At 40.5% G+C, this 18,513-nt stretch overlaps 1 protein-coding gene across 5 annotated transcripts in view; it reads right to left on the reverse strand.

Moving 5' to 3' along the window:
* LOC101405780 (transmembrane protein 272) overlaps positions 1 to 14,472 on the reverse strand; it is a 122,661-nt gene extending 108,189 nt beyond the window's left edge. The window contains exon 1 of one of the 5 annotated variants that reach the window (XM_087436101.1): positions 14,017 to 14,468. The gene's annotated coding sequence lies outside the window, so the exon portion shown is untranslated. Of the gene's footprint in view, positions 1 to 14,016 lie in introns of all 5 variants that reach the window. The other 4 variants (XM_087436099.1, XM_087436102.1, XM_087436103.1 and 1 more) reach the window with 4 other exon arrangements.
* Between the last annotated feature and the right edge of the window lie 4,041 nt (positions 14,473 to 18,513).

Here is an 18,513-nt window from a genome sequence, read left to right on the forward strand (position 1 = left end):
GATAAGAGGTAGTGAGTTTTCACTATCAATCAATACAACTTACTTCTTTACATAGGAGTATGCCCTGTCCTTCATGGTGGAGTTTCAGCAACGAGATTCAGTGAAGGAGTATTGTTGGCTCAATGCAAGGAGAACAGTCAACATACTTGGGTCGATAGCATGATTTTTATTGCTTCAGTTACTTTCTTTTACCTGATGCCCTTTCTGACTAGGAGGATAATGTCACTGTGGTTAGACAATATTTTGGAATGCATAAAATTTTTTTATTTTTTATTTTTGTATGTGACTTTCTTCCTGTTTAACCAGGGTCATCCATTTTCTTAGGATAGATTAAAAATGCACATAGAAAGAAAACATCTTTATTCAGTTTTTGGCTTTCAAAATAGGTCCTTTAGACTCATTTCAGAAGCTTTATGTCCAGTTAAAGATTACAAAAGAAATGCATGCACCAGCTTCTACTCCTTCCCTAAATCCCAATAAAACACGGTAAAGAGATTGTTTTTTTTTTGTTTTGTTTTTGTTTTTTTAAAGATTTTATTTATTTATTTTTTCCCCCAAAGCCCCAGTAGATAGTCGTATGTCATAGCTGCACATCCTTCTAGTTGCTGTATGTGGGACTCAGCCTCAGGATGGACGGAGAAGTGGTGCCTCGGTGCGCGCCCGGGATCCGAACCCGGGCTGCCAGCATCAGAGCGCGTGCACTTAACCACCAAGCCACGGGGCCGGCCCAAGAGATTGTTAAAAAGACATAAATCCACAAGAACAAAGAGAATAGGAGAGAAGCCAATAGTAACAAAACTTTGAAAGCAGAAAAGCAGATGGATGAGTGGAACTGACTCAGCAGAAACAAAGCTGAATTTTAAACTGGCAGTGGCGAAAGCCAAAAACCAACCCAATTTATACTGCAGAGCCACCCCCTCCCCCAGACTCGAGAGTAGCAGGCCAGATGCTTCTTGAACATAGGTAAAGGTGGAGCTAATGACAAGAAGACCAGATGAAAATCTTTTTAAGAAGCAAACTCCTAGGCCCTCTTCCCGACTCAGTGCAGCCAGGAGGGTGCTGTTCCTCCATTTTGCAGAAGATTGGGAATTTATTCTTTGGAGAGGACAAAACTTAGGGTCCTTGAACTAGAGAGATCAGATGTAGCTGAAGACGGTGATACCTTGCTAAAAATGGCTAAAAAGTAACAATGTACACTGAAAGAAAGTATTGAGACACCCCATCCCACCCCACTCTAGCCATGGCTCCTAGTGATTCTCCCCTCCTGGCATGCACACCCTGGGGTAGCCCCTCACACACTGAATAGGGCTGATCAGTGTAACCAATAGAACAAATAGGGTATTGTGGACAATGACAGAGCATGACTTCTGAGACTAGGTCATAAAAGATATTATGGCTTCTGCCTTGTTGTCTCTTGAATCATTCACTCTGGGAGAAGGCAGCTGCCATGAATGAGGACACATGGGGAGGAAGTGAGGCCTCCTGCTGACAACTAGCATTGCTTGCCAGGAATGTGAGTGAGCCACTTTGGAAGCAGAACCTCCAGACCCAGGTAGATGACTGTACCTGACCCACGTCTCATTGTAAATTTGTGAGTGACTGCTCAGCTAAGCTGTCCTTGAGTTTCTAACCCACAGAAATTGTGAGATAATAATTTTTTTTAATTATGAGGTTTTGGAGTAATTGGTTATGCAGCAATAGATTAATAATCACACACACACACACACACCACCTTTTTTCCCCCACTGAGCTCCCAGACTGCTGGTAGCCAAGCTTGTCCCTTTTAGGCAGGAGACTGGAAAAGTCTTCTCTGGGGAATTCAACAAGTCCAGGAGAGTAAGCCTAAAAGTGTAACACTGGGGACTCACCTGGGCACACAGAGCTTCCAATCACCTCTTTATTGCCCCCTTAAATGAGCAGATGTCCAAGGATCACCAGGCACTTGAGGAGAGCCTCTACTATGACATAGGCTAAAATTAATAGATAACTGTAACTTGGAGGAAATAGAGAATATGCAGGGAGAGAAAAGTTTCAAAAAGATAAATTACCATTAGTATCTTTAGAGAAATAAGAGAATATATTGCATCTCTGAAACAAGAACAAAATGCTAGCCACAGTCAGAAAATCAAAAAAGTGTGATTAGCAATATGACATAGCAGGAATGAAAAGTTCAAGAAGTGGATTGGAAGACAAAATTGAAGAATTCTCTGAGAAAGATGAGCAAAAAGACAAGAAAATAGATCAGAGGAAATTAAAAAAAAAAAAGAGGCCCAGTCCAGGACTTCCATTCTCCAAATAATGAGACCCAAAAAGAAAAGAAAAAGAATGTAGGGGAAGAAATTATCAAAGAAATAATTCAAGCTTATGTCCTGGAACACAAGTTTGCAGATTGAAAAGGCCCACAAGTATCCAGAAAAGTGGATGAAAATAGATCCAACCAGCATATAGTCATGTGTTGCTTAACGATGGGTATGCTCTCTGAGAAATGCACTGTTAGCCGAGTCTGTCATTGTGGAAACATCACAGAGTGTACTTACACAAACCAAGATGGTATAGCCTACTACACACCTAGGCTATATGGTACTAATCTTACGGGTCCACCCTTGTATATGTGGTCCGTCATTGACTGAAACATCATTATGCAGCACATGACTGTATATCACTGTGGAATTTCAGAACACTGGGGGCAAAGAGAAGATCCTAGCAATAAAAAAATAAAATAAAATAAAATAAAAATAAAATATGAACAACTTAAAAAAAAAAAAGAATGGCCATCTTCAAAAAGATAAGAAATAATAAGTGTTGGTGAGGATGTGGAGAAAAGGGAACCCTTGTGCACTGTTGGTGGGATTGTAAATTGGAGCAACCACTATGGAAAACAGTATGGAGGATCCTCAGAAAATTAAAAACAGAACTACCTTATGATCCAGCAATTCCACTTCTGGGAATATACCCACAGGAAAAAAAAACACCAATTTGAAAAGATATCTGTACCTCCATGTTCACAGCAGCATTATTTACAACAGCCAAGGCATGGAAATGACCTAAGTGTCCATCAATGGATGAATGAATAAAGAAGTTGTGATACACACGCACACACACACACAGAGGAATATTACTCAGCCATAAAAAACGAGGAAATTCTGCCTTTTGCGACAACATGGATGGAACTTGAGGGCATTATGCTAAGTGAAATAAGTCAGACAGAGAAAGACTAATACTGTATGATCTCACTTATATGTGAAATCTAAAAAAACAAAAAAACAAAACTCATAGAAAAAGAGATAAAATTTGTGGTTACCAGAGGCGGGGGTTGGGGGGAGGGGGAACTAGAAGAAGGTGGTCAAAAGGTACAAGCTTCCAGTTACCAGAGAATTAAGCACTAGGGATGTAAGGTACAACATGATGACTATAGCTAACACTGCTGTATGACATATAGGAAAGTTGTTAAGAGAGTAAATCCTAGGAGTTCTCATCACAAGGAAAGAAAATTTTTTTTGCTTTTTCTTTTTATTGTATCTATATGAGATGATGCATGCTAACTAAACTTATTGTGGTATTCATTTCACAATATATGTAAGTCAAAACTTTATGCTGTATACCTTAAACTTATTCAGCGATGTATGTCAATTATATCTCAATAAAACTGGGGAAAAAAATAAAAAAGTTATTTAACCAGTATCAATTAAAAAAAAGAGAGAGAAGATCTCAAAATCTGAGAGGAAGAGAAGGAGGGAGGGAGAGAGAGGGAAAGTAACATACTAAAGACCAGAAATCAGAACAGCTTCAAATTTCTCAACACCACCACAATGGCACAAGAGAGGACAATAGAACAATGACTTCAACAGTCTGAGAGAGATTATTTCCAACCACAAGTTCTATACTCAGCCAAAATATCAATCAAGAGTGATTGATGCAGAATGAAGGCATTTCCAGGTGCACAGGCTCCCAATTTACCACTAATACATCTTTTTCTGAGAAGCTCCACCAAAATGAGGGAGTTAAGTGAGACAGGGGGAGATGTGGGATCCAGGAAACAAGATCCAACACAAGGGTTGGGGGGAGGGAGACCCCAAGGCGACAGCTGTGGCCCAGGCCCAGACATGATCCCAGTCCAGACGGGAGCAGGTCTGCAAGTGTTAAAAAAGACTTCTTCAGGAGATGAAACTAGTGGGATACTTAAAGTGAAAGCGTGTATTGAGAGGAAATTAACACTGCTGGGGAAGAGTCTGAGGTGAATAAGCGGTAAGTATAGAGTAAACTAAGCCACTGGGAAAAAACAATAGTTATATATTAATGTAAAGTAAAGACTTGTGAAGAAAGCGAAAAATAGCTGTGGTATACTACATACTCAGCTATGAATAGCATTTACATAGTTATATAACTATAAATGCTGATTACGATCTAACCAAAATTACAATACACAGTATTAGAATGAGAGGGAGGATGAGACACCTGCGTTTTTGTTTTTTTTTTTGGTGGGAAGTCTGTAAATAATGCCTAACACTGAAAATTCAAAAAGCAGCAACATAAGCATACTATTTAGAGCAACGTTTCTCACACTCCAGCATCCGTCGCCTCCATCCCTTCTCCAGCCCCACAGAACATCTCTCCTTCCCTGAACGTGAGCTCCCTAGCGACACCAGACCTTTGCTCCTGTCATTCCTGTAATCAGGAGTGTTCTCTTTAATCAGGAGTGTTCTTCCCTCAGCCTTCACCTTGATTGATGGTCTCACATTCATCCTTAAAGTATCAGCCTAGTATCGTTTGCACTGAGTTGCCTTCCCTGACCCCTTCATCTGGGTGGAGGACCCTTCTGTGGTCCCTCTCACACCTGTACTTCCCCTGGCACAGCATTGGTCACACTGGGCTGTCCTCTCCCGTTTATTTGCCTGAATCCTCCAGTAGACTGTAAATGTTAAGAGGGCAGAGGCATTGCAGGGAATATCTGAAGGCTTTGTGGCTGACCAGCACCTTTGGAATACCCTCTTATGTTTGGGGCATTTCCCACCTCATAAGCGAAGGTCAGAAATTTATTTCCCAGCCTCCCTTGCAGCCAGGGCTCAGACCTGTGACCCAGGCTCCACCAATCACATGCATCCATGCCAGACTTCAGTGAAGAAAAAGATGCCAGGCAGAAGTCACTGTGTGAGTATGGCGGGAAATCGAACTCATAGAGGCAGCACAGGCAGAGGCCCTGGCAGAGGGATCCTGCCTGGGACAGCGGTGTGGGCCGCAGAGCCCAAGCCTGGCTGCAAGGGCCATAGGGGCTCCTCTGGAGCAATCTAGAACTGTATCCTGGGCAGTGTTCCTAGCTGTGTAGCCACCAACCCCAATACTCTGGCTCCTGGGAAAATTCTGTGAGCTACCTAACACCTTTCAATAAATACCTTGTCTGACAAACTAGCTACAGCGGATCCTGTTTTGTTTTGTTTTTGTTTTTAACTAAGAACCAGGACAAGATGGAGAGTAATTGTCTTGCTTTAGGCTTTAATCTCAGCGCCTAGCAAATCTTGGGCACTTAGTACTTAATACATGTTTAATGATACGGATGAAGGAAGGAATGTTTGGGGGGAGAATGGGCCCCCCGAAGTCGGTGACTGGTGACCCCTGACTTCCTTGAGGGAAGGAGTTTGGGACCACTGTAGATGCTTCCAGCTCTGCCCCTTCTCAACTTGTAACCCACATCCAGGTCTACACCCAGGCCATGCAACCTCAGACCCAAATCGGGGTGAAGGAGAGATACCTCCTTGAGCTATGGAGGATGCCACTCTGAAGATGGATGATAATCGCTTTAACCCCAGAGAGGGGCGGACCCATATGGGTGCCTCCTCTCACTCCTGCAGGAGGGTGCAAGCACGCTATCACCACTTGTTTTCTTATTTTTTTCACCTGTTGTGAGCTCCTCCAGCCAGAAGGGCTGGTTTTGTCCATGCTTTACGACTGTGCTGTCTGTGCCTTCCTCCCTCCTCCACCACAATTTGAAATGAGCTTTTAAGTAATATAAAACAATACTTAGCAGCAGCCTGATTGGGGCTCAATTGCTAGGGGGGTCACTGTGCACCAAGCTGCACTTTTGCAGAACTCAGAGCTGGTTGCTTAGCAACAAAATGAGATGCTGGTTTAACTAGTTCTAGATCCATATTTCCCTAATCAATGCAGAAGGAAGACCCCAGCAAAGCCTTGAGCAGAGAGAAGAATCATTAATGTTGGTTGACAGTTGATTCTGCTTTAAGCACTGTACTAAGTGCTGTACACCGTTTTATATCTCAATTATTCCTCACAACAACCCAGTGAGGTGGCACTGGTATTAGTTTCAATTACAAATGAGGAAACTGAGGCACAGGGAGCTGAAGGTGACACAACCAGTAAGAGGTGGAATGGGGATTTGAACCCAGGTCATCTCTGCTCCAGAACCCAAGCTTTCTTCAGCTAAGTTAAAATGCCCCATTCAGTAGCCACTCTCAGATGCCTTTCCCTTAAAGCAGCTGAGGCAGAAAGCTCTTCCAACAGACAGATGTGTATTCTTTAGCTGCATAGAAAGTTAAGGTAGGTCTGGCCCTGTGGCTTATCAGTTAAGTGCGCGCACTCCGTTGCTGGCAGCCCGGGTTCGGATCCCGGGCACGCACCGATGCACTGCTTCTCCGGCCACGCTGAGGCCGCGTCCCACATACAGCAACTGGAAGGATGTGCAGCTGTGACATACAACTATCTACTAGGGCTTTGGAGGAATAAATAAATAAATAAATAAGAAGTTGTACTTTAACTATATAAAAAAAAAAAAAAGAAGAAAGAAAGTTAAGGTAGGCTTAACATACTCCTTATTTCTCAAGTACTGTCATCAGTGAATGACCTGGTTCTGATGGCAAGCCCCTTGCCACACCTGTCTCTCTCAAATCTGGTAGAATGTCAACCAAATTCTGACCTGGCCCAGGGATTATTTCTTGACCCTTTATGTCCCCAGGGGCTAGACCTGGCTCAGGGTTACAGGAGTTTGTGGCTGTGCGAGGTCTGGCTGGGGACAGAAAATTGGAAGGAAAGAACCTCCTTGCAGGAGCTGCTGACCTGGGGGTGACCACACCCATCCCCACTGCCCAAATACGATATCCTGGTAAGGCTCAGCTCGCACTTGTCTGTGGAAAACACCCCGGGACACCCCTGCTGAAGCCCCCTACGTATGAGACCTGTGGTAGACAGCTGTCCTTCCTCCTCAGATGAAAAGATCCATTTGGACCCCAACTCCAGAACCAAAGCCACCTACCTTCTCCTCTGCCCTTCCACCATCTTGAATCTTCAGCCCAAGGCAATTCTATTCTAGCTACTTTTCACTGTCTACCCCTGGTCAGCTGGCTGCTGCTTCCTAGTGCAGATCTCTTTTTACAAGTTGGGGCTTTTCTGCCTACCTCTTTTTCATCCTCAGCCCTGTACCCTCCTCCTAGTTTGTTCTTTGTAGCTCTCCCAGGGATACCCTAGGAAAGAAGAGCCAGAAGGTGAACAGGAACCATTTGTCAGAGCATTGGCCTCTTGGCTTCTGGAACATTTGCCACATCCTCCCTAGACTCTTCCTTGACCTCTTCTCAAATCATTTTCCATTTTAATTGTTCCTCTTGGATTTTCCCTTGAAGTGTGGTCAGTAGACCACTGTTGGCCACTGGTGGTCTAGCAAGAGGTCCTCAAGCAAGGGATTCAGGGAGTCGTGAAGTCATTTCCTTAGCACACATTTCACCAGTTTGAAACCAGGCTTAACTGTGAGTACCAGAAATTCTGTTAGGTTCTTAATTATCATTATATGTATACGGACTTACACACATTACCGAGATTATTCTGTTCATGTTTTGGTTAACACCCAGTTAACTTATTTTCATGTCATTTGCATTTATGTTATTATTTACTGTCAAATTGGTTGTTCTATATCCTCATTTATAAATCTGAATCATTGACTCCAAAGTGGCTTTTTAAATGGAATGTGATGGAATGGAGAGGATGTTTTGGGAAGTAATAGGTGATGAGAAAGCAGATAATGGAGGGTCTGGAAAATCACTTTTAGATGTCTAAATTTATAGTTGGGATTGGGGAACCATTAAAGGGTTTTGTTTGTTTGCTTGTGTCAGGGGAAGAGGGAGAATCTCCCTCTGCCCTTTTTTTTAAGGTTTTTATGGCTGGCCAAATAATTAACAAGACAGGTTAGCAGGAGAAAATAATACCAAGTTTAATAACATGTATACATGGGAGAAAGCAGGGACACTGTGTTTCTCAACACAATAGCAGAAATTTTTATCTTAAATACCATGTTTAGCCAATGACAAAGGAGGATTTTGGGTGTGGGGGGAGTCAGTTACAGGAGATTACCACTAAAGCACAGTAAACAAGAGTAAGGTTATTATGCAGATTTAAGGCCTCACCTTCTACATTGATAAGCCTCTAGAAATGAGGCCATCCCCGCCCTTCCCAAAACAGAGAGGGAGATACCTTTATACATGGAGATTTTCCTTATAAATGTAAATGATTGTCTGGCAACTCCTCGAAGGACCATCCAGAGAATGTGGCCAGAGAGACAGATCTTCCGATAAGATGGGCTTGTTGGTGCCTTTTTTATTGTAACCTCTATCCTACGTTATCTTTACAGCCATCATGATAGATCTGTTTCAAGAAGGAGCCACCATGTCAAATTTTTTAGGCAGTTAGTGGGGGAGGTCAAATGTCCCTAGAGAAAACAACCAAGGTAAAGAGATAGATTTCAGGGTGGCCAAATCTTGATCTCCCACAGTCCCACCTTTGAAACTAAAAGTTTCAGTCTTTTTGAAACTTAAAGAAGTTTCATAGTCCAGAAGCTGAGTTGATAGATTGTTTTATCTCACTGAACACATTTTTTTAGTCCTGATAATAGATCAGTTTAATTAAGTTTATTTTAGAAGGTGGTGATGCAGGTGGGCTCTCAAGGTTATGTCTATATTGTGGAAGCAAGCAATTAAGTATTTAATAGAAGTATTTTTATGTAAACAAAAGAAAAACAAGGTTAATGGTTGGAGCAAGTTGTAAAGTAGTTTTTGAGTTTAGAGGACAGCCAGTTAAGGTTTTAGATGTCAGCATCAAAGCATCTTTTGCAGTTTAAATGTCCCTGATGATGTCATCAGGGAATCTCGCCGGTTTATATCAAGTCCATCGGCTTTAGTTTGTAAGGCTTCAGGAAAAAGGACAGGTTTAGTTTTTAGTGATTTTAAATGAAAATGATGGAAAAAATCAAAAACGTTAGTTTGGATATCTGTAGTCAGATATTTTAGGAGACTAGAAGAAATCAGGATCTAGTCTAGTTAACAGATATAAAACAAAAACCTCAAAAGACAATTAACAAAACTAGGATCTAATATCTGCAAATGTATACTATAGTTTTTACTGAAATATAATTTTTTTCTCTAAAATCACCCTCATTTTCATTAAGATAGCCAAATTAAAACTAACTAGTTTGCAAAATAAGTCTAGTTCTAATAGAGTTGGCCCAATTATTTACATAAGTACAGCAAGAATAGCAATTGATCACATAGGCTCTTTTAAATCTGTTTTGTTGGAACTTTTTATAAGGAATCTCAGATTGAACTTTAAAGGCCTCTCTAGGCCAGGAAAGCCAAGCCAAGGATTTTGTCATCAGACTTTGCCTGTAATACCTACAGATTTGGGTGAATTCCTCTCTTCCAAGGTTCTCCCAAAATATTTTGAGGTTCCTTGTACCTGCCAGATAAGTGACATTTTTTATTTATCTTGGTACGTGCTGCTTGGAACATAAAGGTACCAGGCCAATATTTTTATGTGGCTTTATTCTATAAAGTCTAATTTTTATTCTTCAAAAGCTGTATGGTTATATCGCAAATATGATGTTCTAGTCACAGCCTTGGTAATATAACCAGTGTTTTTAATTTTGTCCTGTTATAAGGAGAACAGATTTTTATTGAACTTATGTAAATAACTATATTGCCATGAAAACAACAATATTTACTCACTAAGAGTTTTCAAATTTGAGGGATCAGATAGAGAGAAAAAGATAAATATTTTAATTTTATTTACAAAAGTATCATTTACCAAATTGCTATAAGTCATAGCTAGCTCAGGAGAAAAGAGAAAAAGTTTTCTTTAAATCTGAGAAAAGAAAACATTAAAAATTTAGCAATACTTTAAACGAAAAATTATAAAAATTATAATTATCTTTATCAGTTTATTCAGTCCTGTGTAATCTATTCTTTTTTTTTTTTAATAATTTTATTTATTTATTTTTTCCCCAAAGCCCCAGTAGATAGTTGTATGTCATAGCTGCACATCCTTCTAGTTGCTGTATGTGGGACACGGCCTCAGCATGGCCAGACAAACGGTGTGTCGGGCGCCCGGGATCCGAACCCGGGCCGCCAGCAGTGGAGCACGTGCACTTAACCGCTAAGCCACAGGGCCGGCCCTGTGTGTAATCTATTCTTGATCCCAACCTTTTTGTTAGCAGCTTTATGAAGTTATCAGTCTCTCTATCAGATTTTTGTAGTTTCTTAAGAAGTTCAGTTTTATGATCAAAAGGTTTATCAGAAGCCTGTATTTTAGTGTAAATGTCAGAGTCTTTTCCATGAATTTTTTTGAAGTTGAAACATTTTGCAAAAGCATTAGAGCAAAGAAATGTCTGTAAACTGGGCCAGCCCTGTGGCTTGGTGGTTAAGTGTGCGCGCTGCGATGCTGGCGGCCCGGGTTCGGATCCTGGGTGCGCATCGAGGCACCACTTCTCCGTTCATCCTGAGGCCGAGTCCCACATGCAGCAACTAGAAGGATGTGCAGCTACGACACACAACTATCCACTGGGGCTTTGGGGGGAAAAAATAAAATAAAAAAAAAAAAAAAAAAAAGAAATGTCTGTAAACAACAAGACCTCAAAATGGCAATTGAGAAAGAGATTTGGTTAATTTTGTGACATATAACACTTTAAAATAATAATAACCAGAATTATGACTGATAATCAGGACAGATCAGCATTTTAGTAATGTTATACAATTTTAAAACACCTATATCAATAACATTTACCCACATAATACCACCTAAGCAGGCTTATCATCACTTGTCTGACAATGCTTCTCACGTAGTTTAACATACTGAATAAGCCTAATAAGTTTAGTATCTTCTTCTTTATAGGAAGAGAGCAAATTTTTTTGAGAAGTTTCAGGGCTCTTTGAAAATTTTCAAAGAAAAAAAGTAAAAAGACTTTATTTAAGATATGAATTTTGGGGAGCTTGTCAAAAATATAAAAAGTCAAAGCAAACAGAGCATTAACAGTCTAAAAAGCCTTAATAGAGAGACTTTAGTCTTTTGAACACAGGAAATTATTTTAATAGGTTTTTTTTTAGGTAGACTTACTCAAAGGTAAAGAAAAATCTTTTATAACCTCTTTATCAAGTTCAAGAAAATTATCCTTTTAAGAGAAATAAGACCAAATTATAATTTTGTACCAGCTTACTTCTGATATTAAAACTCATTTATTTAATTAAATTTATTTTAATCTTAGCCAACTTGACCATGCAAAAACTCCTTTTCCAGAATTCCTCTTCTACAAACCTATAACTTTCCTTTTACACAGACATGTTTTTTTAAATTTTTTTAGTAGCTTTAATCATCTATATTAATTAGGAATTTTAACCCTTGGAACCTTAATTTGTAAGTAAAAACTAAGTAAACAATTAATTATATTAGTATCTTGTGGCTTGGAAAATTTATGAACACTTTATAACTTTTAGAAATATGTTATAGTACAATCTTTTAATAAAACACATGTTTACCAATAGACCCAAAACACCTTTTAGTTTTCCTGTAATGAAAAGCCAAAAGTAGACAAACGTACATTTAGCAATCAATGTCTAATATCTTATGTTATTTGGAAACGATCTAGATACTCAATTGAATTTTTATCATAAAATTTAGCAAAACTCTAAAGTTTTAAGTCACCAAAAAGAGTTTGGAAGCTGTAACCACCATAACACATAATTTTTGTTTAAAGTCTATCTAACATTTATCTTTTTCACAACTATTTAGTTACTTATTCCCAATAATTATTTAGATTGCCTACAAGACTTCATAAGACTTTAGATAAAATTAGCCATCATTTAAATTACTATTGATGGTGCTCAGGGCAAGCTGCCCCAGGAAGCACCACTCTGGTATGCGGATTATTTCGAGCTGAAGACAATAAGGACTCAGAGAGCTCAGGAAAAATATTTGAGTTTCCCCTCCCAAACTGCCTAAAGAATTTAAAACCAAAAAATCTGTTTTAGGAAGGGGTTATTATCATGACTGTTATAAAAGATAATTTAGGATAGAGGTTACAATAGAAAAGGCACCAACAAGCCCATCTTATCGGGAGTTCTGTCTCTCTGGCCACATTCTTTGGATGGCCCTGCGAGGAGTTGTCAGACAATCATTTACAAGGGAAGTCTCCATTTGTAAAGGTATCTCCCTCTCTGTATTGAGAAAAAGGGGGGGTGAGCTCATTTCTAGTAACTTATCAATGTGGAAGATGAGGCCTTGGGGCTGTATAATAAACCTTACTCTTGTTTACTGTGCTTTAGTGGTAATCTCCTGTAACTGACTCCCCCCACCCCCAAATCCTCCTTTGTCATTGGCTGAAAATGATATTTAAGACGAGAATTTCTGCTATTGTGTTGAGAAACGCAGTGTCCCTGCTTTCTCCCATGTATACATGTTATTAAACTTGGTATTATTTTCTCCTGATAACCTGTCTTGTTGATTATTTGGCCAGCCAGAAGAACCTTAAGGGAAAGGGCAGAGGGAGATTCTCCCTCTTCCCCCGACACTATTTTTGTTAACCAGTTTTGTAATAAAAATAACATCAGTTTTTTTCCTACAAAATTTTATGTAAATTTTATCACCTCTTATACCTTTAAACATAGTTATCATTAAGATTTTTATCAATAGGTCTTGGTCTTTTAATTTTGGACAAGGGAAGCATTCCCAGTCAGACATTTTAAAACATACTCAGGCAAAGTTGATGTAACCTCTTTATATAGAATTAGCTCAAACATTCTAACCTTTATAATCTTATCAAGACTTACACTTTTATATGTTTTCAATTCAATTGTAACCTGAGTCAAGGTTTTAAGGCTAGTCAAATTTTTTCTTTCCTTTTTCTGGCCTTTTTTTAGCTCTCAAAACAATTTTTTTCCCCAATTTAGAAGTTTTTCCAATTTAAAGGCTCCGTCGTCTGGCCATTGACGAGTAGGATCTTCATTTGTATATTTATTCTAATAGTGACTCGACCTAATAAGCCTTTTTAAGGAAAGACCCGGAGGTAACTTTCTACGCTTAGAATAAATCTTTACCATGGACGCAAGAGGCGTCCCTGGTAAGGGCGCAGATGATGTAGCCCCCATGATCTACAGAATTTACTCTCAAAGATATTTAGAGAAAGTAAAGACCTTGGTTGCACAGATGGTAAGGATGGTGTCTCCGGTCTCCCACAATAGTGTGGGACGCCTCTAGTCACAGACCCGCTAATCTGTGATACCGGGCAGGTGATACTGGAATGGGATTTTTCCAGCACTAACAAGCAACAAAGGTTAAGACGACAAAAGCCCTTATGGACTGGGCCCTTTATGACAAACTCCCCTGAGAGCTTGGCACAGCCGGACAAAGAGACAGTTCGGAACCCCAGTCTACTCGACTGGCCACCAAGGTGCAGCCCAGTAAATGCATCTTTCCTATGGTGGAGACCAAGGAGAATATTCTCACTGGTCACAAAGCCAAGTTTTTTCAGGACACAGAACAAGACAGAGACTACTCTGGGAGGAAAAGGGATCAAGATCAAAACCAAGAGTACTCTACCAAATTTAAACCAAGAGTCACTAAAAGCCCAAGAAACTAGTTTCCCAAATATTTTCTCCTGCCAATCTAAATTTAGAAAGAGAAAAAATTTTCACCATTTCCTTCCGCAGGACTCCGCAGATAGAGATTCCGGGAGGCTGACGTGGTAAGAAGTCTTACCTTTTCGCCGGCTTTCGTCAGGCGTTCCCGTATCTCATCATCTGCAGTAGTCCAGGGAGAAGGCAGGTCTTCCAGCCAGAGAAGGCAACTTGCCAGCCAGTGTGGCTCCTGGCGACCACGCCAAAACTGTTGGGGGAAGAGGGAGAATCTCCCTCTGCCCTTTTTTTTAAGGTTCTTCTGGCTGGCCAAATAATTAACAAGACAGGTTAGCAGGAGAAAATAATACCAAGTTTAATAACATGTATACATGGGAGAAAGCAGGGACACTGCGTTTCTCAACACAATAGCAGAAATTTTCATCTTAAATACCATGTTCAGCCAATGACAAAGGAGGATTTTGGGGGTGGGGGAGTCAGTTACAGGAGATTACCACTAAAGCACAGTAAACAAGAGTAAGGTTATTATGCAGATTTAAGGCCTCACCTTCCACATTGATAAGCCTCTAGAAATGAGGCCATCCCCCCCCCTTCCCAAAACAGAGAGGGAGATACCTTTATAAATGGAGATTTCCCTTATAAATGTAAATGATTGTCTGGCAACTCCTCGCAGGGCCATCTAGAGAATGTGGCCAGAGAGACAGAACTTCCGATAAGATGGGCTTGTTGGTGCCTTTCTTATTGTAACCTCTATCCTACATTATCTTTACAGCCATCAGATAGATCTGTTTCAGGAAGGAGCCACCATGTCAAATTCTTTAGGCAGTTAGTGGGGGAGGTCAAATGTCCCTCAGAGAAAACAACCAAGGTAAAGAGATAGATTTCAGGGTGGCCAAATCTTGATCTCCCACACTTGCTTGTTTTTGTATGTGAAAAATTTCTTTTGCTATTTATAACCCCAACTAGCTTATAGGAGGTGGGATTCTGTTAAACACAGCTTCAGTGGTTGGCAGAATACTCTGGTGAGTTTGAGATGCAAGCTGGATGGTAGGAGCAGGGAGAGAGGAATTCCTCAGGCTGGTAAGAGGAAAAATCTTTGGCATTCTTAGCTGGTGGTAGCTCCAGAATTTCTACTCTGCAGGGGCTGGGAGATTTCGTTGGCAGGGAGGCCTGAAGCTGAAGCCCATTCTTCCAGCCACAACTTGACACTCACCATTGTTCCCATGAGTGATCTGAGAGGCAGGAAGTGAGGATCAGAGATGGGAGAGAGAAAGGAACTTGAAATAATGCAGATGGACTCTGTATGAGTGGTGCAGTAGGACCCTTCTCTGTTGGCCTCTTCCCGCGCCAACTTATCACGTTAAGTACTGTGTGCACTTCAGGACCTCAGAGGATTAAATGTGACGGTGTATGTAAAATGCCAAACAAATAGCAGTTCCTCAATAGATGTCTACTCCTTGCCTTATCTCCCCTCCACCTCATATAATATGTCCCATTACACTGCAAGGCAGGGCAGAGATTTTGCGTGGTCTATCTTTGTATCTTCAGCCCTTTGCACAGAACCTGGCTTATAGTAGGGGTTCAATAAATATGTGTGTGCGTGAGCAAATGGGCCATAATTTACTAAGCCCTTCCACTAACATTGAATAGTATGTTTGTTTTTAAATTTTCTTCACTATAAATATCACTACAATGAATACATTTGTTCTTATTTTGGATTATTTCTTTTGTTTAGACTCAAGGAAGTAAAAATAGTGAGTCAAGGGGTAAATTTCCCCAAATTATTTTCTGATGTGTCTGTATTAATTGACCATTCTACCAACCCTGTATAAATGGCTTTTTTTTTTTTTTACTACTGTACTGTGTCAGAAAGACTCAATTTTCCACCTGTATGTCCTCTTTACTACTCACACAAAACACTCATACAGGACACTTTGCTTCTGATACTCCTGGTCACCAAATGTGTGGAGGTTTTCCCCCCCACATCAGGCAAGTCTCTGCAACACCAGCGGGGCGTCCTACAATTTAACTCAATTCTGACACCATCTACCTGGAGATAGTGTCAGATCCCACAGGTTAAGGGCTTAGTCTCCCAAGACAGCCCCCCCACTCCACTTCAGATGCCAATCATAAGTAGCAGGTCCCCAGGTTACCCACAACTTCTGTCCAATTTGGCTACAAATCAGAGGCTCCCACAACCCCCTCCTTGGGTTTGATTTATTTGCTAGGGCAGCTCACAGAACTGAGAAACACACACTTATGTTTACCAGTTTATTAAAGGATAGAGATGAAGAATCAGATGAAGAGATACATAGGGCGAGGTCTGGGAGGGTCCCGATCACAGGAGCTTCTGTCCCCATGGAATTGAGGTGCGTCACCCTCCTGGTGTGGATGTGTTTGCCAACCTGGAAGCTCTCTGAACCCCCCACTATTGGGATTTTATGGAGGCTTCCTCAAGTTGGCATGATCAATTATTAACTCCATTTCCAGCCCCTCTCCACTCTCTGGAAGATGAGGAGTGTAGCTGAAAATTCCAAGCTTCTAATCATGGCTTGGTCTTTCTGGTGACCAGCCCCCATCCAGGAGCCCACCTAGAGTCACATCATTAGAACAAAAGATGCTCCCACTGCTCTTGTCACTTAGGAAATTACAAGGGTTTTAGGAGCTCTGTGCCTGGAATTGGGGCAGAGACCAATAAATACATATATATATTTATTATTTCCCAACTACCCGCTCACTAACTTTAGGTATTGACCTTTAAAAAAAAAGATGCAACTATGTGAAAATGGGGCTTTATTTTGGATTTAAATTTGCCTGTGAGACTACACATTTTCTAATGACTGTTTACTAGTTTTATTTCCTCTTTTGTGTAGATAGTCAGTTCACATCATTTGTTTATTAAACTACAGGGTTTTTAGCATTTTTTTCTACCAATTTGTAAGATGTATTTATATACTAAAGATAACTCTTGTCTTGTTTGCTGCAAATTCTTTCCCCACTCTGCTGTTTGTTGTGTTATTTAAGTTCTGCTGCATGATTTTATTTCAGTTACACTGTGGTAACTTATAATTTTTAAAAAGCCGGCAGTTATGTGTTTTTTCCCAGGAAAATTTATACTAGAAAGTTCTCCTCCATGTGTAGATTTGATAAATATTCACTTCTATTTCCTTCTGGTTTTCTCCCCTCTGATAGCTTATTTTTAAGTGTGTAACTCTTGAATGTATATGGAATTAAATTAATATTTGGTATATGGAAAGAGGTAATGGTTAGAGTTATGTCTCTGAATTGCTAATTAGGAATTCCCTCACAGTGTATTAAAAAACTCTTCCTTTCTCTATGTGACGGCTCCTTTGTTTTATACTAAATTTATATGTAATAGGATAGTTGTATGTCTTACTTCCATTTAATGTTTTAGTGTATTAGTCATAATGTCCAAAAGGATATTATATAAACATGGTGACATTGGGCTTCCTGGTTTTGTTTTTGATTCTACTAATGGGTTGATTCATATTTACTCAGAGATTCCGGGAATTTAAGGCTTACAGCAGAACCTCCCTTAGCCAGCAAGAGAGGCCCCAGCCCCGAGCCCCACAGATCACAAATACCAACAGACAAAAACTTTTTTTTTTTTTTAATTTCAATTTCATTCGAAAGATTTTTGAGTTTGTGACTGCACTGATCAATGGGAATTATGGAGGAAGGAGCTATCAGCAGTACTGGGCCTCCCAGGGCAGGAGACACCAGTGCCCCAGCCTCGGTTTGATAGAAAAGAGACTGTAAACTCAAGGGTTCTTGGCAAAGGGCATCTCCTGTGCACGTGAGCTGAGAACAGAGAAAACCAGTCTGTGGCAGGAAAAAAGAACAAAACATACTTGCAGGGAGAAGCGGAGTGAGAGCCAGGGACAGGGGACTTCTGGGATCCTTGCAGCATGCTGCTTTGTGGTCCCAGACCTTCCACAGCTGGGCAACTCTATGAGATACTCCAGTGTCCTTGTAAGACTTCCTCCTTTTCACTCCCATTAGCTCAGGTGGGTTTCTATTGTGGGTTTCTATTTCCTGAAACTGAAAAAGTCCTAAGGAACAAGAACCTCCTCTATGGACTAGATGAGCTGTCTACTGCCGCTGTTTGCAAAAGCGATCCATCAAGCGAGGGACTGGGAACATTGCTGATGAGTCTAAGGTGTTCCCTGGGTCATCCGAACCAGCCAACAGAGAATATAACGACCAAAAATTTCTAAAACTCAGGGGAAGATTTGGGATATGGGGTCAAGATAAGATGAGTGGGGCAGTGTAAAGGCAAATAAAATCCTTCTATTTCCACCAGAAATTGCAAATCACCTATTTTGTGCCAAGCATTCACTAAGGAGAGTGAGATTTAATTGCATTCACTAAGGAGAGTGAGATTTAATTTCGACAGGATGTGGTCGGGGCTCAGGGAGAGGTTTACAGAGGGTGCTTTGGAGTGTGGAGAAGGGTCACTTAGCCCAACAAAGGGGTTCAGGAGAGGCTTTCTAAGGATAAAAGGAAGGAATAAAATAGGGCATTAAGTCATTATAGATGCCTCAAGCTGACACCTTCGCTGACAGCAAAAAGACTCTGATGCTCCAAATATCCTCTTAAC

The sequence above is a fragment of the Ceratotherium simum genome, chromosome 10 (assembly GCF_057802395.1).
Source record: "Ceratotherium simum simum isolate JZ-2026a chromosome 10, ASM5780239v1, whole genome shotgun sequence".
Classification (NCBI taxonomy): Eukaryota; Metazoa; Chordata; class Mammalia; order Perissodactyla; family Rhinocerotidae; genus Ceratotherium; species Ceratotherium simum.